The sequence below is a fragment of the Scyliorhinus canicula genome, chromosome 25 (assembly GCF_902713615.1).
Source record: "Scyliorhinus canicula chromosome 25, sScyCan1.1, whole genome shotgun sequence".
Lineage (NCBI taxonomy): Eukaryota > Metazoa > Chordata > Chondrichthyes > Carcharhiniformes > Scyliorhinidae > Scyliorhinus > Scyliorhinus canicula.
Window position 1 is genome coordinate 23,740,465 of NC_052170.1, and position 24,556 is coordinate 23,765,020.

The 24,556-nt window shown below is 50.1% G+C and overlaps 1 long non-coding RNA gene and 1 other non-coding gene across 2 annotated transcripts; both read left to right on the forward strand.

Annotated features, from left to right (window-relative positions):
* Positions 1–7,398: 7,398 nt before the first annotated feature.
* Positions 7,399–7,480, forward strand: trnal-uaa. The gene has a single exon. It is a non-coding gene; the product is annotated as a tRNA-Leu (tRNA).
* Positions 7,481–13,832: 6,352 nt separating this feature from the next.
* On the forward strand, positions 13,833–23,875 carry LOC119957027. Its single transcript, XR_005458728.1, has 3 exons — positions 13,833–14,462; positions 17,207–17,306; positions 23,670–23,875. It is a non-coding gene; the product is annotated as an uncharacterized LOC119957027 (long non-coding RNA).
* Positions 23,876–24,556: the final 681 nt, after the last annotated feature.

The window sequence follows — 24,556 nt, forward strand, 5'->3', positions numbered from 1 at the left end:
GCAGAATCCGCCTCAAATTCAGCTGCTCACAGAAATTAGTCACTATTCTCCACGATTACATAAAATCCATGTATACGACATCAACTGCTCTACCTTCATCTGCACACTTAGTTATCTCCTCAAAGAATGCAATCAAATTTGTGAGGCAAGACTTACCCTTCACGAATCCGTGTTGACTATCCCGGATTAAGCTGCATCTTTCCAAATGGTCATAAATCCTATCCTTCAGGACCTTTTCCATTAACGTACCGACCACCGAAGTAAGACTAACCGGCCTATAAACTCTCCAGTCCTCTGGCACTATCCCCGTGGACAGTGACGACCCAAAGATCAATGCCAAAGTCTCTGCAATCTCATCCCTTGCCTCCAAAAGAATCCTTGGATTTTTCCCATCTGGGCCAGGGGACTTGTCTACCCTCAGGTTTTTTGAAATTGCTGATACATCCTTCCTCAGAACATCTACCTCCTCCAGCCTACCCGCCTGTATCACACTCTCATCCTCAAAGACATGGCCCCTCTCCTTGGTGAACACTGAAGAAAAGTATTCATTCAACGCCTCTCCTATTTCTTCTGACTCCATGCACATCCCACTACTGTCCTTGACCCCCCCTACCCTCACCCTGGTCATTCTTTTATTTCTCACATAAGAGTAAAAAGCCTTGGGGTTTTCCTTGACCCGACCCGCCAATAACTTCTCATGCTCCCTCCTAGCTCTCCTAAGCCCTTTTTTTTAGATCATTCCTTGCTACCTTGTAACCCTCAAGCGACCCAATTGAACATTGTTTTCTCATCCTTACATACTCTTCCTTTTTCCTCCTGACAAGACATTCAACCTCTTTTGTGAGCCATGGTTCCCTCACACGGCCATTTCCTCCCTGCCTGACAGGGACATACCTACCTAGGACACACAGAACTTGTTCCTTGAATAAGCTCCACTTTTCATGTGTGCCTTTCCCAGACAGTTTCTGTTCCCATCTCATTCTCCCTAATTCTTGACCAATCGCATCATAATTACCCCTCCCCCAATTATAAACCTTGCCCTGCTGTATGGCCCTATCCCTCTCCATTGCAAAAGTGAAAGCCACCGAATTGTGGTCACTATTTCCAAAGTGCTCTCCCACAAACAAATCTAACACTTGACCCGGTTCATTACCCTGTACCAAATCCAATGTGGGCCCCCCTCTTGTTGGCCTATCCACATATTGTGTCAAGAAACCCTCCTGCACACACTGTACAAAAACTGCCCCATCCCAACTGTTCGACCTATAGAGGTTCCAATCAATATTTGGAAAGTTAAAGTCACCCATGACAACTCCCCTGAGACCGCCACACCTATCCATAATCTGTTTTGCAATTTCTTCTTCCACATCGCTATTACTATTTGGGGGCCTATAGAAAACCCCTAACAATGTGACCGCTCCTTTCCTATTTCTAACTTTGGCCCATATTACCTCAGGCAGATCCCCTTCGAACTGCCTTTCTGCAGCCGTTAAACTATCCTTGATTAACAATGCTACTCCTCCACCTCTTTTACCACCTTCCCTACTCTTACTGAAACATCATACCCCGGAACGTCCAACAACCATTCCTGTCCCTGTTCTAACCATGTCTCCGTAATGGCCACAACATCGTAGTCCCAAGTACCAACCCACACTCCAAGTTCACCCACCTTATTCCGGATGCTCCTTGCATTGAAGTAGACACACTTAAACCCACCTTTCTGTCTGCCGGTACACTCCTGCGACCTTGATACCCTCCTCAGTACCTCACTACTCTCAACACTGGCTTTTGGACTACAGCTCGGTTTCCCATCCCCCTGACAAATTAGTTTAATACCCCTGAAGAGCCGCAGCAAATTTCCCTCCCAGGAAAGCAGTCTATGTCAAAATGCAGCAAGCCCTGGGCAATATCCAGGCTTGGGCTGACAAGTGGCAACTTACATTCGTGCCATACAAGTGCCAGGCAATGACCATCTCCTACAAGAGAGGATCTAACCAATGCCCCTTGACATTCAATGGCTGAATCCCCCACAATTAACATCCTGGGGATAACTGAACTGGACGAGGCATATTAATACTGTGGCTACCACAGCAGGTCAAAGGCTCGGAATCTCGCCTGTCCACCATCTACAAGGCACAAGTCAGGAGTGTGATGGAATGCTCTCCACTTGCCTGGATGAGCGCAGCTCCAATAACACTCAAACTTGACATGATACAGAACAAAGCAACCCACTTGATTGCTCCTCCTTCCAAAACATTCAAACCCTCCACCACCGACTAACAGTGGCAGCCGTGTGTACCATCTACAAGATGCACTTTTTATGCATTTTTCCAAGACCTGTCTGCATATCTGCTCCTCTATCTCCCGCTGGCTGTTTGGAGGTCTGTAGTAAATCCCCAACATTGTGACAGCACCCTTCCTATTCCTGAATCTACCCAGATTGCCTCGCTGCCTAAACCCTCCAAGGTGTCCTCCCTCAGCACAGCTGTGATATTCTCCTTAACAAATAATGCAACACCCCCACCCCTTTAAACCCCCCCCCCCCCTCAATCCTGCATAAAGCATTTAAATCTGGAATGTTTAGTTGCCAATCTGTGCCTCTTTCAGTCATGTTTCTGTAATAGCAACAACATCATAATTCCACGGACTAATCCAGCCTCTTTAAAGTGCATCTGTTTTACCTGAAATACTCCTGGCATTGAAACTAATGCACTTCAGCCCACCAGACCCGCTGTGTTGACCAACCACTCCCTCCCTGCTCTTTCTCTTAATCTTACAGGCCTTAGTCTGTAGCTCTCTTGTCAGTTATTTCTCCAGCTGACCGACTGCTTTCGTTCCCAACCCCCCTGCCACACTAGGCAGTTCAAACTGTTTCTCTGCCTTCCACCTTTCTCCTCACTAGATTTGCATCTATTTCCTCTTTACTACTCTCTGACTTCCTGCATTGGTTCCCATCCCCCCTGACAGATTAGAACCTTCCCCAGTAGCGCTAGCAACCCCCCCCCCCCCCCTCCACCAGGACATTGGTTCTAGTCGTGCCCAAGTGTAACTGTTGGGTTTGTTATGGTCCCACTTCTCCCAGAACCGGTTCAAATGTCCAAAAAATCTGAATCCCTCCCTCCTCCACCATCTCTCAAACCACGCGTTCATCCTGTCATTCCTACTCTGACTAGCATGTGGCACTGGTAGCAATCCCGAGATTACTATCTTTGAGGTCCTACTTTTTAGTTTAGCTCCTAACTCCTGAAATTCAGCATGTAGGACCACATCCTGGTTTTTACCTATATCATTTGTGCCTACATTCACCACAACAACTGACTGTTCACCCTCCCCCTTTAGAATATCCTGCAGCCTCTCCGAGACATCCAGGAGGAATTGTCCCTGAATAACTGGTGAGAGCGGGAATGGTCGGGTGCAGTGCAGTCTGGGATACTGGAGGAGCTGTCCCTGGCTAACTGGTGAGAGTGGGAATAGTTGGGTGCAGTGCAGTCTGGGATACTGGAGGAGCTGCTCCTGGCTGATTGGTGAGATTGGGAATGGTCGGGTGCAGTGCAGTCTGGGATACTGGAGGAGCTGCTCCTGGATGACTGGTAAGAGTGGGAATGGTCAGGTGCAGTGCAGTCTGGGATACTGGAGGAGCTGCCCCTGGCTGACTGGTGAGAGCGGGAATGGTCGGGTGCAGTGCAGTCTGGGATACTGGACAAGCTGCTCCTGGCTGACTGGTGGGAGTGGGAATGGTCGAGTGCAGTGCAATTTGGGATATTGGAGGAGCTGCTCCTGGCTGACTGGTGGGAGCGGGAATGGTCGAGTGCAGTGCAATCTGGGATATTGGAGGAGCTGTCCCTGGCTGACTGGTGAGAGCGGGAATGGCCAGGTGCAGTGCAGTCTGGGATACTGGAGGAGCTGTCCCTGGCTGACTGGTGAGATAAGGAATGGTCGGGTGCAGTGCAGTCTGGGATACTGGAGGAGCTGTCCCTGAATAACTGGTGAGAGCGGGAATGGCCGGGTGCAGTGCAGTCTGGGATACTGGAGGAGCTGCCCCTGGCTGACTGGTGAGAGCGGGAATGGCTGGGGGCAGTGCAGTCTGGGATACTGGAGGAGCTGCCCCTGGCTGACTGGTGAGAGCAGGAATGTTCGGGTGCAGTGCAGTCTGGGATACTGGAGGAGCTGCCCCTGGCTGACTGGTGAAAGCAGGAATGGTCGAGTGCAGTGCAGTTTGGTATACTGGAGGAGCTGCCCCTGGCTGACTGGTGAGAGCGGGAATGGCCAGGTGCAGTGCAGTCTGGGATACTGGAGGAGCTGCTCCTGGATGACTGTTTGAGACTGTGAAATTCAGCAGTCAATTAATTTTTAAAGTGCAGTGCACTGTGGGAATGCAGGAAAGGCTGCAAGCATTTTATACACAGCAAGATCCCACAAAGGCAATTTGTTAATATGCAGAGAAATCTGTTTCAGGGACAAGAACAGGTCCCAGTCAAACAGAATAATCCCCCCCCCCCCACCCCCCCCCCAACAGCTCTGCCCCAACCTCACCGACAGAGAGGGAAGGGGCAAGTGGGGAATGGGAGTCACCCCCCCCCCCATCCCCCCCCCCCCCCCCCCCCCCCCCCCCCCCACACAGCCTCTCCCACTTAAAACGTCAACAAATCACATGGTGTGTCTGGAATTGGAAAATTATTACAGGATTAAATATCAAAATAAATGGCAGAGAGAGAGAGGAAGGTGGAGAGACAGAGACGGGGAAATCCCCACTCACATCCTCAGTAAAATCAATCAAAGTGCTTGCTGCACATTCTATTTAACCCTCAAATTGCCATTACCCCCGTCTAAAACACAACAATACTCTGGAATTACAACCAGCCTTTGCACCTGCTTAGGAGTTTCATTTCGCGGACTTTTGTGAGACTGTAAAATCATCGTTCACGGGTATATTTTTGCAAATGGCACTTTCTGGAAAGATGTGACTGAAGCTGGGCAGTGACAACACACTGGAGACCCCCACACCCTGTATCTTTCACCCAAATCCCACCCACTGTTTGTTCTGAGGCACAGAGGGATCTGGGCCTCCCAGTGCATGGGTCACAAAAGGCTGAAAACAGGCACAGCAAGTAATTGGGGAAGATAATGGAATGTCATTATTAATTGTGAGGGGAATGGATTCCAAAAGTAGGAGGTTGTACTTCAGTTACACAGGGCCCCAGTCAGACCACATCTGGAGTATTGTCAACAGTTTTGGTTTCCTTATTTAAGGAAAGATGTCAATGTGTTGGAAACAGTTCAGAGGTTTCCCAGACTAATCCCAGGAATGTGCGGCTTGTCTGATGAGGATAGGTTGGGTAGGTTGGGTTTGTATCCACTGGAGTTGAGAAGAGTAAGAGGCAACTTGATCAAAGCTGTAAGATGCTGAGGGGTATTGACAGGGTGGATGTGGAGAGGATCTTTCCTCTTGTGGGAGAATGTAGAACTCGGGTCAGTGTTTAACAATAAGGGGCCGTCTGTATAAGACGGAGATGAGGAGAATGGGTTCTCTCGGGGTGGGGTGGTGGGGGGGGGGGGGGGGTGAGTCTCAGGAACTCTCTCCCTCAAAGGGCAGTGGAAGCAGAATCTTTGAATATTTTTAAGGCAGAGCAAGAGAGGTTCTTGATGAATGCGGGGGTGAAAGGTTAATGAGGGGTCAGCAGGAATGTGGGGTTGAGGTTACAATCAGATCAGCCAATGATGTTACTGAATGGTGGGACAGGCTCGAGGGGCCAAGTGGCCTCCTCCTGATCCTAATCTGGATGTTTGTATGTTCCAATCTGCACCCACACCCCCCTCTGTTTCTCCTCACTCACCCTTTCTCCCTGTCTCTGTCTCTCTCTGTCCTCTCTTCCCCATTCCTCACATTCAGGGAGAACGGTGGAGACAGAGAGAGAGAGAGAGACAGACAGACAGAGAGAGAGAGACATAGAGAGAGACAGAGAGAGACACGGAGAGAGACAGAGAGAGAGAGAGAGACAGTGAGAGACAGACAGAGAGAGAGAGAGACAGAGAGAGAGAGACACAGACACAGAGAGAGAGAGAGACAGACAGAGAGAGAGAGACAGACAGAGACAGAGAGAGAGAGAGAGAGTGAGAGGGAGACAGAGAGACAGACAGAGAGACAGAGATAGACAGACAGAGTGAGAGAGAGACAGGGAGAGCGAGACAGACAGAGAGAGAGACAGAGAGAGAGAGACAGGCAGAGAGAGAGAGAGAGAGGGAGACAGACAGAGTTAGAGAAAGAGACAGACAGAGAGAGAGAGAGAGCGAGAGAGACAGGGAGAGACAGAGAGAGAAAGACAGAGAGAGAGACAGAGAGAGGGAGAGGGAGACAGACAGAGTGAGAGAGAGAGAGAGACAGACAGACAGACAGAGAGAGAGAGACAGAGAGAGAGAGAGACAGAGAGAGTGAGACAGACAGAGAGAGACAGACAGAGAGAGAGACAGAGAGAGAGAGACAGAGAGAGAGACAGAGAGAGAGAGAGGGGGAGACAGACGGAGAGAGTTAGAGAGAGACAGAGACAGACAGAGAGAGAGAGAGAGAGAGGGAGACAGACAGAGTTAGAGAGAGAGATAGAGAGAGAGAGACAGAGAGGGAGACAGACAGAGAGAGTTCGAGAGAGAGAGACAGAGAGAGAGAAAGGGAGAAAGGGTGAGTGAGGGGAAACAGAGGGGGGTGTGGGTGTAAATTGGGGAGGATGGGGGGGGGGTGACTCTCATTCCCCACTTGCCCCTTCCCTCTCTGACTGTGAGATTGGGGCGGAGCTGTGGGGCAGCACGGTAGCATTGTGGATAGCACAATTGCTTCACTGCTCCAGGGTCCCAGGTTCGATTCCGGCTTGTGTCACTGTCTGTGCGGAGTCTGCACATCCTCACCGTGTGTGCGTGGGTTTCCTCCGGGTGCTCCGGTTTCCTCCCACAGTCCAAAGATGTGCAGGTTAGGTGGATTGGTCTTGCTAAATTGCCCTCAGTGTCCAAAATTGCCCTTAGTGTTGGGTGGGGTTACTGGGTTATGGGAACAGGGTGGAAGTATTGACCTTGGGTAGGGTGCTCTTTCCAAGAGCTGGTGCAGACTCGATGGGCCAAATGGCCTCCTTCTGCACTGTAAATTCTATAAAATTCTATGAGAGAAAGAGACGGAGAGAGAGACAGAGAAATGGACAATCAGAACCACAGGAATCGGAATTCAATTGGCCCTCGGGCTTTTCGTTTAAACGTCAAATTAATTAAACTAAAACACAAGCATTCATTCTTGGCAATTCGACCAGGTTTAAGTTCAAAACTTGATCATTTCAGACCCTCTCGAGGGTTTTACAGTCGATTGATTTATTTTTAAACTGTAGTCACTATTGCAATTTGATTGCTGCTGTTTGATGTACCAGGATGGCCGAGTGGTTAAGGTGTTGGATTTAAGATCCAATGGAATGTGTCTGCGTGGGTTCGAACGCCACTCCTGGTAGTTGTGTTTTTCTGATCCTCGTGCTGTTTAATTTAACGTCAGGATTCGGAGCAGGAATCGACCACAAAGCCCCTCGAGGCTGCTCTGTCATTCAACAAGGTTCGAGCTGAGCTGATACTGGTCACAAATCCATTTTCCGCCCTTTCCTCACAACCCTCAACATTCCTGTCTTTCTGGATTCTGTCTAACTCAGCCTCGGGTATATTCACTGACACAGTCTCCCACTCTCTCTGGGATAGAGAATTCTAAAGTTTCATAATCGTCTGAGGGAAGGAATTCCTCCCCATCTCCGTTTGGAACAGGAAGGAGTGGACGGAGCCTGGGGTGGACAGACCCATCTGGCCGTGACCATGTGTATCTCCGCTGCGCTCCCTGTGCAGGGTTGCTGAAGTTGCCTCCCCGGAGCAGAATACCGAGGCCGGGGGAACGACAATCCTTTCCTCCTGACCAGATGGCTGACCCGTGGGACCAGCAGCTCGACCAGCGTCTGTAGTTGCTGAGGGGCGGAATGCCACACTCCAGCAGGAACAGTCGGTCAGATTTAACGTTGGGCAGGTAACTAAGGATAGCGACACATTGCAGAGTTTCTTTGATGCTTCACACATTAATTGATGCAATTTTAAAACCCATTTTTACACAGCAGATTTCCCAGTCTCAGAGTCCGGAGTCTATACACGTGCGTGTTCCAGTTATTGGATTTCCCCCTGCAGCCCGGTGCTGCTGACAGGCTGTTTCTGGGTTGCAGGGCTGAGAAAACAGTCCTGGTCGGTATCGGGCCTGTAACCCCGACTGGGTGACATTGGGGGGGTTCTGTAGCCCTGCCCCCATCATTGTACTCAGTGGGTGATCGGGTTTCAGGCCCGTCTTCACCTGGTGTGTTCCTGAAATGATCAAGGCCCAAACATGAATCTGGTGAAATTGCAAAATAATTAAAGTTGAAGTTTTAGACATACTGTCCTTTCCCTCTCTGGGACTGGGTGTCACAGTGTGTCAGATACACTGTCCTTTCCCTCTCTGGGACTGGGTGTCACAGTGTGTTAGATACACTGTCCTTTCCCTCTCTGGGACTGGGTGTCACAGTGTGTTAGATACACTGTCCTTTCCCTCTCTGGGACTGGGTGTCACAGTGTGTTAGATACACTGTCCTTTCCCTCTCTGGGACTGGGTGTCACAGTGTGTTAGATACACTGTCCTTTCCCTCTCTGGGACTGGGTGTCACAGTGTGTTAGATACACTGTCCTTTCCCTCTCTGGGACTGGGTGTCACAGTGTGTTAGATACACTGTCCTTTCTCCATCTGGGGCTGGGTGTCACAGTGTGTTAGATACACTGTCCTTTCCCTCTCTGGGATTGGGTGTCACAGTGTGTTAGATACACAGTCCTGTGCCTCTCTGGGTCTGGGTGACACAGTGTGTTAGATACACTGTCCTTTCCCTCTCTGGGACAGTGTCACAGTGTGTTAGATACACTGTCCTTTCCCTCTCTGGGACTGGGTGTCACAGTGTGTTAGAAACACTGTCCTTTCCCACTCTGGGACTGGGTGTCACAGTGTGTTAGATACACTGTCCTTTCCCTCTCTGGGACTGAGTGTCACATTGTGTTAGATACATTGTCCTTTCCCTCTCTGGGACTGGGTGTCACAATGTGTTAGATACATTGTCCTTTCCCTCTCTGGGACTGGGTGTCACAGTGTGTTAGAAACACTGTCCTTTCCCTCTCTGGGACTGGGTGTCACAGTGTGTTAGATACACTGTCCTTTCCCTCTCTGGGACTGGGTGTCACAGTGTGTTAGATACACTGACCTTTCCCTCTCTGGGACTGGGTGTCACAGTGTGTTAGATACACTGTCCTTTCCCTCTCTGGGACTGGGTGTCACAGTGTGTTAGATACACTGTCCTTTCCCTCTCTGAGACTGGGTGTCACAATGTGTGAGATACACTGTACTTTCCCTCTCTGGGACTGGGTGTCACAGTGTGTTAGATACACTGTCCTTTCCCTCTGTGGGACTGGGTGTCACAGTGTGTTAGATACACTGTCCTTTCCCCCTCTGGGACTGGGTGACACATTGTGTTAGATACACTGTCCTTTCCCCCTCTGGGACTGGGTGACACAGTGTGTTAGATACCCTGTCCACTCCCTCACTGCTATATTATTTCTCTGCTCTCTGCAAAGCTCAGATAGGTGGACAGACTGCTTGCATCCTGTCCACTTTACAAATGTTTTTCCGTGTTCCAACTTGCTTGCATTCCTCTGAGACGAGTTTTGAACACATTCTGCACAATTACTATAAATGAGTGATTAGGAACGGGAAGTGGAATGGTCGGAATTGGGCGTCACGGTGGCACGGTGGTTAGCACAGCGCTAGGCCCCGGGTTCGATTCCGACCTCGAGTGACTGTCTGTGTGCAGTTTGTACATTCTCCCCGTGTCTGCGTGGGTTTACACTCGGTGCTCCGCATTCCTCCCGAAACCCCACAGATATGTTGGGAATTTGCAGGTGGTGTTGTTCCCATGTGTCTGCTGCCCTTGTCCCTCTCGGTGTTCAGCGGCTTTGTGTTTGGCAGGTTCTGTCTGTGAAATCTGATGTAAGGATGTCACCACCTGCTGCATTTGACACTGAACCTGAGATTCTGATTCAGATATCGTCACGCTAATTTCTGTAAAGACAGAGGGTCCTCAATGACAGACCCAGGTGTAAACAATAAACTCTCTCCACATTGTTATAATTATATTTCCCAGGTAGGTAAACCTGAGGAGAGATGAAATGAAATGAAAAATGAATGAAATGAAATGAAAATCGCTTATTGTCACGAGTAGGCTTCAATGAAGTTACTGTGAAAAGCCCCTAGTCGCCACATTCCGGTGCCTTTCCGGAGAGGCTGGTACGGGAATGTTGAGACAATATCCCTGAACACTTGCTCCATCACACTTAAAAATAAATTTAGAGTACCCAATTCATTTTTTCCCAATTGAGGTGCAATTTAGCGTGGCCAATCCCCAACACTGCATGTCTTTGAGTTGTGGGGGTGAGACCCATGCAGACACAGTGACAAACGAACAGTCAACCGGGGCTGGGATTGAACCCGGGTTCTCAGTGCCGTTAGGCAGCAGTGCTAACCACTGGGGCGCCGTGTTACCCAACATTGTCTCCATCTAACATTCCGAGGACACATACAGCACTGGGTTAGATACACTGTCCTTTCCCTCTCTGGGTCTGGGTGTCACAGTGTGTTAGATACACTGTCCTTTCCCCCTCTGGGTCTGGGTATCACAGTGTGTTAGATACACTGTCCTTTCCCCCTCTGGGACAGTGTCACAGTGTGTTAGATACACTGTCCTTTCCCTCTCTGGGACTGGGTGTCACAGTGTGTTAGATACACTGTCATTTCCCTCTCTGGGACTGGGTGTCACAGTGTGTTTGATACACTGTCTTTTCCCTCTCTGGGACTGGGTGTCACAGTGTGTTAGATACACTGTCCTTTCCCTCTCTGGGACTGTGTGTCACAGTGTGTTAGATACACTGTCCTTTCCCTCTCTGGGACTGGGTGACACAGTGTGTTAGATACACTGACCTAACCCTCTCTGGGTACTGGGTGTCACAGTGTGTTAGATACACTGTCCTTTCCCTCTCTGGGACTGGGTGTAAGTGTTTTGATACACTGTCCATTCCCCCTCTGGGACTGGGTGTCACAGTGTGTTAGATACACTGACCTTTCCCTCTCTGGGACTGGGTGTCACAGTGTGTTAGATACACTGTCCTTTCCCTCTCTGGGACTGGGTGTCACAGTGTGTTAGATACACTGTCCTTTCCCCTCTGGGACTGGGTGTCACAGTGTGTTAGATACACTGTCCTTTCCCTCTCTGGGACTGGGTGTCACAGTGTGTTAGATACACTGTCCTTTCCCTCTCTGGGACTGGGTGTCACAGTGTGTTAGATACACTGTCCTTTCCCTCTCTGGGACTGGGTGACACATTGTGTTAGATACCCTGTCCACTCTCTCACTGCTATATTATTTCTCTGCTCTCTTGCAAAGCTCAGATAGGTGGACAGACTGCTTGCATCCTGTCCATTTTACAAATGTTTTTCCGTGTTCCAACTTGCTTGCATTCCTCTGAGACGAGTTTTGAACACATTCTGCACAATTACTATAAATGAGTGATTGGGAACGGGAAGTGGAATGGTCGGAATTGGGCGTCACGGTGGCACGGTGGTTAGCACAGCGCTAGGCCCCGGGTTCGATTCCGACCTCGAGTGACTGTCTGTGTGCAGTTTGTACATTCTCCCCGTGTCTGCGTGGGTTTACACTCGGTGCTCCGCATTCCTCCCGAAACTCCACAGATATGTTGGGAATTTGCAGGTGGTGTTGTTCCCATGTGTCTGCTGCCCTTATCCCTCTCGGTGTTCACCGGCTTTGTGTTTGGCAGGTTCTGTCTGTGAAATCTGATGTAAGGATGTCACCACCTGCTGCATTTGACACTGAACCTGAGATTCTGTTTCAGATATCGTCACGCTAATTTCTGTAAAGATAGAGGGTCCTCAATGACTGACCCAGGTGTAAAAAATAAACTCTCTCCACATTGTTATAATTACATTTCCCAGGTAGGTAAACCTGAGGAGAGATATTGAGACAATATCCCTGAACACTTGCTCCATCACACTTAAAAATAAATTTAGAGTACCCAATTCATTTTTTCCCAATTGAGGTGCAATTTAGCGTGGCCAATCCCCAACACTGCATGTCTTTGAGTTGTGGGGGTGAGACCCATGCAGACACAGTGACAAATGTGCAAACTCCACACGGAAAGTCACCCGGGGCTGGGATTGAGCCCGGGTTCTCGGTGCCATCAGGCAGCAGTGCTAACCAACCAAAGGGCCACCGTGTTGCCCAACATTGGGGCAGCACGGTAGCATGGTGGTTAACATAAATGCTTCACAGCTGCAGGGTCCCAGGTTCAATTCCCGGCTGGATCACTGTCTGTGCGGAGTCTGCACGTCCTCCCCGTGCGTGCGTGGGTTTCCTCCGGGTGCTCCGGTTTCCTCCCACAGTCTAAAGATGTGCGGGTTAGGCGGATTGGCCATGCTAAATTGCCCGTAGTGTCCTAAAAAGTAAGGTTAAGGGAGGGGGGAGTGGGCGGGGGGGGGGGGGGGGGGGGTTGTTGGGTTACGGGTATAGGGCAGATACGTGGGTTTGAGTAGGGTGATCATTGCTCAGCACAACATTGAGGGACGAGGGGCCTGTTCTGTGCTGTACTGTTCTATTTCTATTTCTACATTGTCTCCATCTAACACTCCGAGGACACATACAGCACTGGGTTAGATACAGAGTAAATCTCCATTCACACTGTCTTGACCATTCACTCCCAGTGCACCTACAACATGAAGTTAGGAACACAGTAAAGCTCCCATTACACTGGGTGTCAGTGTGTTAGATACACTGTCCTATCCCTCTCTGGGTCTGGGTGTCACAGTGTGTTAGATACACTGTCCTTTCCCTCTCTGGGATGGGTGTCACATTGTGTTAGATACACTGTCCTTTCCCTCTCTGGGACTGGGTGACACAGTGTGTTAGATACACTGTCCTTTCCCACTCTGGGACAGGGGATCACAGTGTGTTAGATACACTGTCCTTTCCCTCTCTGGGACTGGGTGTCACAGTGTGTTAGATACACTGTCCTTTCCCTCTCTGGGACTGGGTGTCACAGTGTGTTAGATACACTGTCCTTTCCCTCTCTGGGACTGGGTGTCACATTGTGTTAGATACACTGCCCTTTCCCTCTCTGGGACTGGGTGTCACAGTGTGTTAGATACACTGTCCTTTCCCTGTCTGGGACTGGGTGTCACAGTGTGTTAGATACCCTGTCCTTTCCCTCTCTGGGACTGGGTGTCACAGTGTGTTAGATACACTTCCTTTCCCTCTCTGGGACTGGGTGTCACAGTGTGTTAGATACACTTCCTTTCCCTCTCTGGGACTGGGTGTCACAGTGTGTTAGATACACTGTCCTTTCCCTCTCTGGGACTGGGTGTCATAGTGCGTTAGATACACTGTCCTTTCCCTCTCTGGGACTGGGTGTCACAGTGTGTTAGATACACTGTCCTTTCCCTCTCTGGGACTGGGTGTCACAGTGTGTTAGATACACTGTCCTTTCCCTCTCTGGGACTGGGTGACACAGTGTGTTAGATACACTGTCATTTCCCCCTCTGGGACTGGGTGTCACAGTGTGTTAGATACACTGTCCTTTCCCTCTCTGGGACTGGGTATCACAGTGTGTTAGATACACTGTCCTTTCCCTCTCTGGGACTGGGTGTCACAGTGTGTTAGATACACTGTCCTTTCCCTCTCTGGGACTGGGTGACACAGTGTGTTAGATACACTGTCCACTCCCTCACTGCTATATTATTTCTCTGCTCTCTGCAAAGCTCAGATAGGTGGACAGACTGCTTGCATCCTGTCCATTTTACAAATGTTTTTCCGTGTTCCAACTTGCTTGCATTCCTCTGAGACGAGTTTTGAACACATTCTGCACAATTACTATAAATGAGTGATTAGGAACGGGAAGTGGAATGGTCGGAATTGGGCGTCACGGTGGCACGGTGGTTAGCACAGCGCTAGGCCCCGGGTTCGATTCCGACCTCGAGTGACTGTCTGTGTGCAGTTTGTACATTCTCCCCGTGTCTGCGTGGGTTTACACTCGGTGCTCCGCATTCCTCCCGAAACTCCACAGATATGTTGGGAATTTGCAGGTGGTGTTGTTCCCATGTGTCTGCTGCCCTTGTCCCTCTCGGTGTTCAGCGGCTTTGTGTTTGGCAGGTTCTGTCTGTGAAATCTGATGTAAGGATGTCACCACCTGCTGCATTTGACACTGAACCTGAGATTCTGATTCAGATATCGTCACGCTAATTTCTGTAAAGATAGAGGGTCCTCAATGACTGACCCAGGTGTAAAAAATAAACTCTCTCCACATTGTTACAATTACATTTCCCAGGTAGGTAAACCTGAGGAGAGATATTGAGACAATATCCCTGAACACTTGCTCCATCACACTTAAAAATAAATTTAGAGTACCCAATTCATTTTTTCCCAATTGAGGTGCAATTTAGCGTGGCCAATCCCCAACACTGCATGTCTTTGAGTTGTGGGGGTGAGACCCATGCAGACACAGTGACAAATGTGCAAACTCCACACGGAAAGTCACCCGGGGCTGGGATTGAGCCCGGGTTCTCGGTGCCATCAGGCAGCAGTGCTAACCACCAAGGGCCACCGTGTTGCCCAACATTGGGGCAGCACGGTAGCATGGTGGTTAACATAAATGCTTCACAGCTCCAGGGTCCCAGGTTCAGTTCCCGGCTGGATCACTGTCTGTGCGGAGTCTGCACGTCCTCCCCGTGCGTGCGTGGGTTTCCTCCGGGTGCTCCGGTTTCCTCCCACAGTCCAAAGATGTGCGGGTTAGGCGGATTGGCCATGCTAAATTGCCCGTAGTGTCCTAAAAAGTAAGGTTAAGGGAGGGGGGAGTGGGCGGGGGGGGTTGTTGGGTTACGGGTATAGGGCAGATACGTGGGTTTGAGTAGGGTGATCATTGCTCAGCACAACATTGAGGGACGATGGGCCTGTTCTGTGCTGTACTGTTCTATTTCTATTTCTACATTGTCTCCATCTAACACTCCGAGGACACATACAGCACTGGGTTAGATACAGAGTAAATCTCCCTTCACACAGTCTTGACCATTCACTCCCAGTGCAGCTATAGCATGAAGTTAGAAACACAGTAAAGCTCCCATTACACTGGGTGTCAGTGTTTCAGCTACACTGTCCTTTCCCTCTCTGGGACTGGGTGTCACAGTGTGTTAGATACACTGTCCTTTCCCTCTCTGGGACTGGGTGTCACAGTGTGTTAGATACACTGTCCTTTCCCCCTCTGGGTCTGTATGACACAGTGTGCTAGATACACTGTCCTTTCCCTCTCTGGGACTGGGTGTCACAGTGTGTTAGATACACTGTCCTTTCCCTCTCTGGGACTGGGTGTCACAGTGTGTTAGATACACTGTCCATTCCCTCTCTGGGACTGGGTGTCACAGTGTTTTAGATACACTGTCCTTTACCTCCCTGGGACTGGGTGTCACAGTGTGTTAGATACACTGTCCATTCCCTCTCTGGGTCTGCGTGTCACAGTGTGTTAGACATACTGTCCATTCCCTCTCTGGGTCTGCGTGTCACAGTGTGTTAGATACACTGTCCTTTCCCTCTCTGGGTCTGCGTGTCACAGTGTGTTAGATACACTGTCCATTCCCTCTCTGGGACTGGGTGTCATAGTGCGTTAGATACACTGTCCTTTCCCCCCTCTGGGACTTGGTGTCACAGTGTGTTAGATACACTGTCCTTTCCCAATCTGGGACTGGGTGACACAGTGTTTTAGATACACTGTCCTTTCCCTCTCTGGGACTGGGTGTCACAGTGTTTTAGATACACTGTCCTTTCCCTCTCTGGGACTGGGTGTCACAGTGTGTTAGATACACTGTCCTTTCCCTCTCTGGGACTGGGTGTCACAGTGTGTTAGATACACTGTCCATTCCCTCTCTAGGACTGGGTGTCACAGTGCGTTAGATACACTGTCCTTTCCCCCTCTGGGACTGGGTGTCACAGTGTGTTAGATACACTGTCCTTTCCCTCTCTGGGACTGGGTGTCACAGTGTGTTAGATACACTGACCTTTCCCTCTCTGGGACTGGGTGACACAGTGTGTTAGATACACTGTCCTTTCCCTCTCTGGGACTGGGTGTCACAGTGTGTTAGATACACTGTCCTTTCCCTCTCTGGGACTGGGTGTCACAGTGTGTTAGATACACTGTCCTTTCCCTCTCTGGGACTGGGTGTCACAGTGTGTTAGATACACTGTCCTTTCCCTCTCTGGGACTGGGTGTCACAGTGTGTTAGATACACTGTCCTTTCCCTCTCTGGGACTGGGTGTCACAGTGTGTTAGATACACTGTCCTTTCCCTCTCTGGGACTGGGTGTCACAGTGTGTTAGATACACTGTCCTTTCCCTCTCTGGGACTGGGTGTCACAGTGTGTTAGATACACTGTCCTTTCCCTCTCTGGGACTGGGTGTCACAGTGTGTTAGATACACTGTCCTTTCCCTCTCTGGGACTGGGTGTCACAGTGTGTTAGATACACTGTCCTTTCCCTCTCTGGGACTGGGTGACACAGTGTGTTAGATACCCTGTCCACTCCCTCACTGCTATATTATTTCTCTGCTCTCTGCAAAGCTCAGATAGGTGGACAGACTGCTTGCATCCTGTCCATTTTACAAATGTTTTTCCGTGTTCCAACTTGCTTGCATTCCTCTGAGACGAGTTTTGAACACATTCTGCACAATTACTATAAATGAGTGATTAGGAACGGGAAGTGGAATGGTCGGAATTGGGCGTCACGGTGGCACGGTGGTTAGCACAGCGCTAGGCCCCGGGTTCGATTCCGACCTCGAGTGACTGTCTGTGTGCAGTTTGTACATTCTCCCCGTGTCTGCGTGGGTTTACACTCGGTGCTCCGCATTCCTCCCGAAACTCCACAGATATGTTGGGAATTTGCAGGTGGTGTTGTTCCCATGTGTCTGCTGCCCTTGTCCCTCTCGGTGTTCAGCGGCTTTGTGTTTGGCAGGTTCTGTCTGTGAAATCTGATGTAAGGATGTCACCACCTGCTGCATTTGACACTGAACCTGAGATTCTGTTTCAGATATCGTCACGCTAATTTCTGTAAAGATAGAGGGTCCTCAATGACTGACCCAGGTGTAAAAAATAAACTCTCTCCACATTGTTACAATTACATTTCCCAGGTAGGTAAACCTGAGGAGAGATATTGAGACAATATCCCTGAACACTTGCTCCATCACACTTAAAAATAAATTTAGAGTGCCCAATTCATTTTTTCCCAATTGAGGTGCAATTTAGCGTGGCCAATCCCCAACACTGCATGTCTTTGAGTTGTGGGGGTGAGACCCATGCAGACACAGTGACAAATGTGCAAACTCCACACGGAAAGTCACCCGGGGCTGGGATTGAGCCCGGGTTCTCGGTGCCATCAGGCAGCAGTGCTAACCACAGGGCCACCGTGTTGCCCAACATTGGGGCAGCACGGTAGCATGGTGGTTAACATAAATGCTTCACAGCTCCAGGGTCCCAGGTTCAGTTCCCGGCTGGATCACTGTCTGTGCGGAGTCTGCACGTCCTCCCCGTGCGTGCGTGGGTTTCCTCCGGGTGCTCCGGTTTCCTCCCACAGTCTAAAGATGTGCGGGTTAGGCGGATTGGCCATGCTAAATTGCCCGTAGTGTCCTAAAAAGTAAGGTTAAGGGAGGGGGGAGGCGCGGGGGGGGGGTTGTTGGGTTACGGGTATAGGGCAGATACGTGGGTTTGAGTAGGGTGATCATTGCTCAGCACAACATTGAGGGACGATGGGCCTGTTCTGTGCTGTACTGTTCTATTTCTATTTCTACATTGTCTCCATCTAACACTCCGAGGACACATACAGCACTGGGTTAGATACAGAGTAAATCTCCCTTCACACAGTCTTGACCATTCACTCCCAGTGCACCTACAACATGAAGTTAGGAACACAGTAAAGCTCCCATTACACTGGGTGTCAGTGTGTCAGATACACTGTCCTTTCCCGCTCTGGGTCTGGGTGTCACAGTGTGTTAGATACACTGTCCTTTCCCCCTCTGGGTCTGGGTGTCACATTGTGTTAGATACACTGTCCTTTCCCTCTCTGGGACTGGGTGTCACAGTGTGTTAGATACACTGTCCTTTCCCTCTCTGGGACTGGGTGTCACAGTGTGTTAGATACACTGTCCTTTCCCTCTCTGGGACTGGGTGTCACAGTGTGTTAGATACACTGTCCTTTCCCTCTCTGGGACTGGGTGTCACAGTGTGTTAGATACACTGTCCTTTCCCTCTCTGGGACTGGGTGTCACAGTGTGTTAGATACACTGTCCTTTCCCTCTCTGGGACTGGGTGTCACAGTGTGTTAGATACACTGTCCTTTCCCTCTCTGGGACTGGGTGTCACAGTGTGTTAGATACACTGTCCTTTCCCTCTCTGGGACTGGGTGTCACAGTGTGTTAGATACACTGTCCTTTCCCTCTCTGGGACTGGGTGTCACAGTGTGTTAGATACACTGTCCTTTCCCTCTCTGGGACTGGGTGTCACAGTGTGTTAGATACACTGTCCTTTCCCTCTCTGGGACTGGGTGTCACATTGTGTTAGATACACTGTCCTTTCCCTCTCTGGGACTGGGTGTCACAGTGTGTTAGATACACTTCCTTTCCCTCTCTGGGACTGGGTGTCACAGTGTGTTAGATACACTGTCCTTTCCCTCTCTGGGACTGGGTGTCACAGTGTGTGAGATACACTGTCCTTTCCCACTCTGGGACAGGGGATCACAGTGTGTTAGATACACTGTCCTTTCCCTCTCTGGGACTGGGTGTCACAGTGTGTTAGATACACTGTCCTTTCCCTCTCTGGGACTGGGTGTCACAGTGTGTTAGATACACTGTCCTTTCCCTCTCTGGGACTGGGTGTCACAGTGTGTTAGATACACTGTCCTTTCCCTCTCTGGGACTGGGTGTCACAGTGTGTTAGATACACTGTCCTTTCCCTCTCTGGGACTGGGTGTCACAGTGTGTTAGATACACTGTCCTTTCCCTCTCTGGGACTGGGTGTCACAGTGTGTTAGATACACTGTCCTTTCCCACTCTGGGACTGGGTATCACAGTGTGTTAGATACACTGTCCTTTCCCTCTCTGGGACTGGGTGTCACAGTGTGTTAGATACACTGTCCTTTCCCCCTCTGGGTCTGGGTGTCACAGTGTGTTAGATACACTGTCCATTCCCTCTCTGGGACTGGGGTGTCACAGTGTGTTAGATACACTGTCCTTTCCCTCTCTGGGACTGGGTGACACAGTGTGTTAGATACACTGACCTTTCCCTCTCTGGGACTGGGTGTCACAGTGTGTTAGATACACTGTCCTTTCCCTCTCTGGGACTGGGTGACACAATGTGTTAGATACACTGTCCTTTCCCTCTCTGGGACTGGGTGTCACAGTGTGTTAGATACACTGTCCTTTCCCTGTCTGGGACTGGGTGTCACAGTGTGTTAGATACACTGTCCTTTCCCCGTCTGGGACTGGGTGTCACAGTGTGTTAGATACACTCTCCTTTCCCTCTCTGGGACTGGGTGTCACAGTGTGTTAGATACACCGTCCTTTCCCGCTCTGGGACTGGGTGTCACAGTGTGTTAGATACACTGTCCTTTCCCGCTCTGGGACTGGGTGTCACAGTGTGTTAGATACACTGTCCTTTCCCGCTCTGGGACTGGGTGTCACAGTGTGTTAGATACACTGTCCTTTCCCTCTCTGGGGCTGGGTGTCACAATGTGTTAGATACACTGTCCATTCCCTCTTTGGGATGGGGTGTCACAGTGTGTTAGATACTCTGTCCTTTCCCTCTCTGGGACTGGGTGTCACAGTGTGTTAGATACACTGTCCTTTCCCTGTCTGGGACTGGGTGTCACAGTGTGTTAGATACACTGTCCTTTCCCCGTCTGGGACTGGGTGTCACAGTGTGTTAGATACACTGTCCTTTCCCTCTCTGGGACTGGGTGTCACAGTGTGTTAGATACACTGTCCTTTCCCTCTCTGGGACTGGGTGTCACAGTGTGTTAGATACACTGTCCTTTCCCTCTCTGGGACTGGGTGTCACAGTGTGTTAGATACACTGTCCTTTCCCACTCTGGGACTGGGTATCACAGTGTGTTAGATACACTGTCCTTTCCCTCTCTGGGACTGGGTGTCACAGTGTGTTAGATACACTGTCCTTTCCCCCTCTGGGTCTGGGTGTCACAGTGTGTTAGATACACTGTCCATTCCCTCTCTGGGATGGGGTGTCACAGTGTGTTAGATACACTGTCCTTTCCCTCTCTGGGACTGGGTGACACAGTGTGTTAGATACACTGACCTTTCCCTCTCTGGGACTGGGTGTCACAGTGTGTTAGATACACTGTCCTTTCCCTCTCTGGGACTGGGTGACACAATGTGTTAGATACACTGTCCTTTCCCTCTCTGGGACTGGGTGTCACAGTGTGTTAGATACACTGTCCTTTCCCTGTCTGGGACTGGGTGTCACAGTGTGTTAGAAACACTGTCCTTTCCCCGTCTGGGACTGGGTGTCACAGTGTGTTAGATACACTCTCCTTTCCCTCTCTGGGACTGGGTGTCACAGTGTGTTAGATACACTGTCCTTTCCCGCTCTGGGACTGGGTGTCACAGTGTGTTAGATACACTGTCCTTTCCCGCTCTGGGACTGGGTGTCACAGTGTGTTAGATACACTGTCCTTTCCCGCTCTGGGACTGGGTGTCACAGTGTGTTAGATACACTGTCCTTTCCCTCTCTGGGACTGGGTGTCACAGTGTGTTAGATACACTGTCCATTTCCCTCTCTGGGACTGGGGTGTCACAGTGTGTTAGATACTACTGTCCTTTCCCTCTCTGGGACTGGGTGTCACAGTGTGTTAGATACACTGTCCTTTCCCTCTCTGGGACTGGGTGTCACAGTGTGTTAGATACACTGTCCTTTCCCTCTCTGGGACTGGGTGTCACAGTGTGTTAGATACACTGTCCTTTCCCTCTCTGGGACTGGGTGTCACAGTGTGTTAGATACACTGTCCTTTCCCTCTCTGGGACTGGGTGTCACAGTGTGTTAGATACACTGTCCTTTCCCTCTCTGGGACTGGGTGTCACATTGTGTTAGATACACTGTCCTTTCCCTCTCTGGGACTGGGTGTCACATTGTGTTAGATACACTGTCCTTTCCCTCTCTGGGACTGGGTGTCACAGTGTGTTAGATACACTGTCCTTTCCCTCTCTGGGACTGGGTGTCACAGTGTGTTAGATACACTGTCCTTTCCCTCTCTGGGACTGGGTGTCACAGTGTGTTAGATACACTGTCCTTTCCCACTCTGGGACAGGGTGTCACAGTGTGTTAGATACACTGTCCTTTCCCTCTCTGGGACTGGGTGTCACAGTGTGTTAGATACACTGTCCTTTCCCTCTCTGGGACTGGGTGTCACAGTGTGTTAGATACACTGTCCTTTCCCTCTCTGGGACTGGGTGTCACAGTGTGTTAGATACACTGTCCTTTCCCTCTCTGGGACTGGGTGTCATAGTGCGTTAGATACACTGTCCTTTCCCTCTCTGGGACTGGGTGTCACAGTGTGTTAGATACACTGTCCTTTCCCTCTCTGGGACTGGGTGTCACAGTGTGTTAGATACACTGTCCTTTCCCACTCTGGGACTGGGTATCACAGTGTGTTAGATACACTGTCCTTTCCCTCTCTGGGACTGGGTGTCACAGTGTGTTAGATACACTGTCCTTTCCCCCTCTGGGTCTGGGTGTCACAGTGTGTTAGATACACTGTCCATTCCCTCTCTGGGATGGGGTGTCACAGTGTGTTAGATACACTGTCCTTTCCCTCTCTGGGACTGGGTGACACAGTGTGTTAGATACACTGACCTTTCCCTCTCTGGGACTGGGTGTCACAGTGTGTTAGATACACTGTCCTTTCCCTCTCTGGGACTGGGTGACACAATGTGTTAGATACACTGTCCTTTCCCTCTCTGGGACTGGGTGTCACAGTGTGTTAGATACACTGTCCTTTCCCTGTCTGGGACTGGGTGTCACAGTGTGTTAGAAACACTGTCCTTTCCCCGTCTGGGACTGGGTGTCACAGTGTGTTAGATACACTCTCCTTTCCCTCTCTGGGACTGGGTGTCACAGTGTGTTAGATACACCGTCCTTTCCCGCTCTGGGACTGGGTGTCACAGTGTGTTAGATACACTGTCCTTTCCCGCTCTGGGACTGGGTGTCACAGTGTGTTAGATACACTGTCCTTTCCCGCTCTGGGACTGGGTGTCACAGTGTGTTAGATACACTGTCCTTTCCCTCTCTGGGCTGGGTGTCACAATGTGTTAGATACACTGTCCATTCCCTCTTTGGGATGGGGTGTCACAGTGTGTTAGATACTCTGTCCTTTCCCTCTCTGGGACTGGGTGTCACAGTGTGTTAGATACACCGTCCTTTCCCTCTCTGGGACTGGGTGTCACAGTGTGTTAGATACACTGTCCTTTCCCCCTCTGGGTCTGGGTGTCACAGTGTGTTAGATACACTGTTATTTCCCTCTCTGGGACTGGGTGTCACAGTGTGTTAGATACCCTGTCCTTTCCCTCTCTGGGACTGGGTGTCACAATGTGTTAGATACACTATCCATTCCCTCTCTGGGATGGGGTGTCACAGTGTGTTAGATACACTGTCCTTTCCCTGTCAGGGACTGGGTGTCACAGTGTGTTAGATACACTGTCCTTTCCCTCTTTGGGACTGGGTGACACAGTGTGTTAGATACACTGTCCTTTCCCTCTCTGGGACTGGGTGTCACAGTGTGTTAGATACACTGTCCTTTCCCTCTCTGGGACTGGGTGTCACAGTGTGTTAGATACACTGTCCTTTCCCTCTCTGGGACTGGGTGTCACAGTGTGTTAGATACACTGTCCTTTCCCTCTCTGGGACTGTGTGTCACAGTGTGTTAGATACACTGTCCTTTCCCTCTCTGGGACTGGGTGACACAGTGTGTTAGATACCCTGTCCACTCCCTCACTGCTATATTGTTTCTCTGCTCTCTGCAAAGCTCAGATAGGTGGACAGACTGCTTGCATCCTGTCCACTTTACAAATGTTTTTCCGTGTTCCAACTTGCTTGCATTCCTCTGAGACGAGTTTTGAACACATTCTGCACAATTACTATAAATGAGTGATTGGGAACGGGAAGTGGAATGGTCGGAATTGGGCGTCACGGTGGCACGGTGGTTAGCACAGCGCTAGGCCCCGGGTTCGATTCCGACCTCGAGTGACTGTCTGTGTGCAGTTTGTACATTCTCCCCGTGTCTGCGTGGGTTTACACTCGGTGCTCCGCATTCCTCCCAAAACTCCACAGATATGTCGGGAATTTGCAGGTGGTGTTGTTCCCATGTGTCTGCTGCCCTTGTCCCTCTCGGTGTTCAGCGGCTTTGTGTTTGGCAGGTTCTGTCTGTGAAATCTGATGTAAGGATGTCACCACCTGCTGCATTTCACACTGAACCTGAGATTCTGTTTCAGATATCGTCACGCTAATTTCTGTAAAGACAGAGGGTCCTCAATGACTGACCCAGGTGTAAAAAATAAACTCTCTCCACATTGTTATAATTACATTTCCCAGGCAGGTAAATCTGAGGAGAGATATTGAGACAATATCCCTGAACACTTGCTCCATCACACTTAAAAATAAATTTAGAGTACCCAATTCATTTTTTCACAATTGAGGTGCAATTTAGCGTGGCCAATCCCCAACACTGCATGTCTTTGAGTTGTGGGGGTGAGACCCATGCAGACACAGTGACAAATGTGCAAACTCCACACGGAAAGTCACCCGGTGCTGGGATTGAGCCCGGGTTCTCGGTGCCGTCAGGCAGCAGTGCTAACCACTGGGCCACTGTGTCGTCCAACATTGTCTCCATCTAACACTCCGAGGACACATACAGCACTGGGTTAGATATAGAGTAAATCTCCATTCACACTGTCTTGACCATTCGCTCCCAGTGCAGCTACAACATGAAGTTAGGAACACAGTAAAGCTCCCATTACACTGGGTGTCAGTGTTTCAGATACACTGTCCTTTCCCTCTCTGGGTCTGGGTGTCACAGTGTGTTAGATACACTGTCCTTTCCCCCTCTGGGACTGGGTGTCACAGTGTGTTAGATACACTGTCCTTTCCCCCTCTGGGTCTGGGTGTCACAGTGTGTTAGATACACTGTCCTTTCCCTCTCTGGGACTGGGTGTCACAATGTGTGAGGTACACTGTCCTTTCCCTCTCTGGGACTGGGTGTCACAGTGTGTTAGATACACTGTCCTTTCCCTCTCTGGGACTGGGTGTCACAGTGTGTTAGTTACACTGTCCTTTCCCTCTCTGGGACTGGGTGTCACAGTGTGTTAGATACACTGTCCTT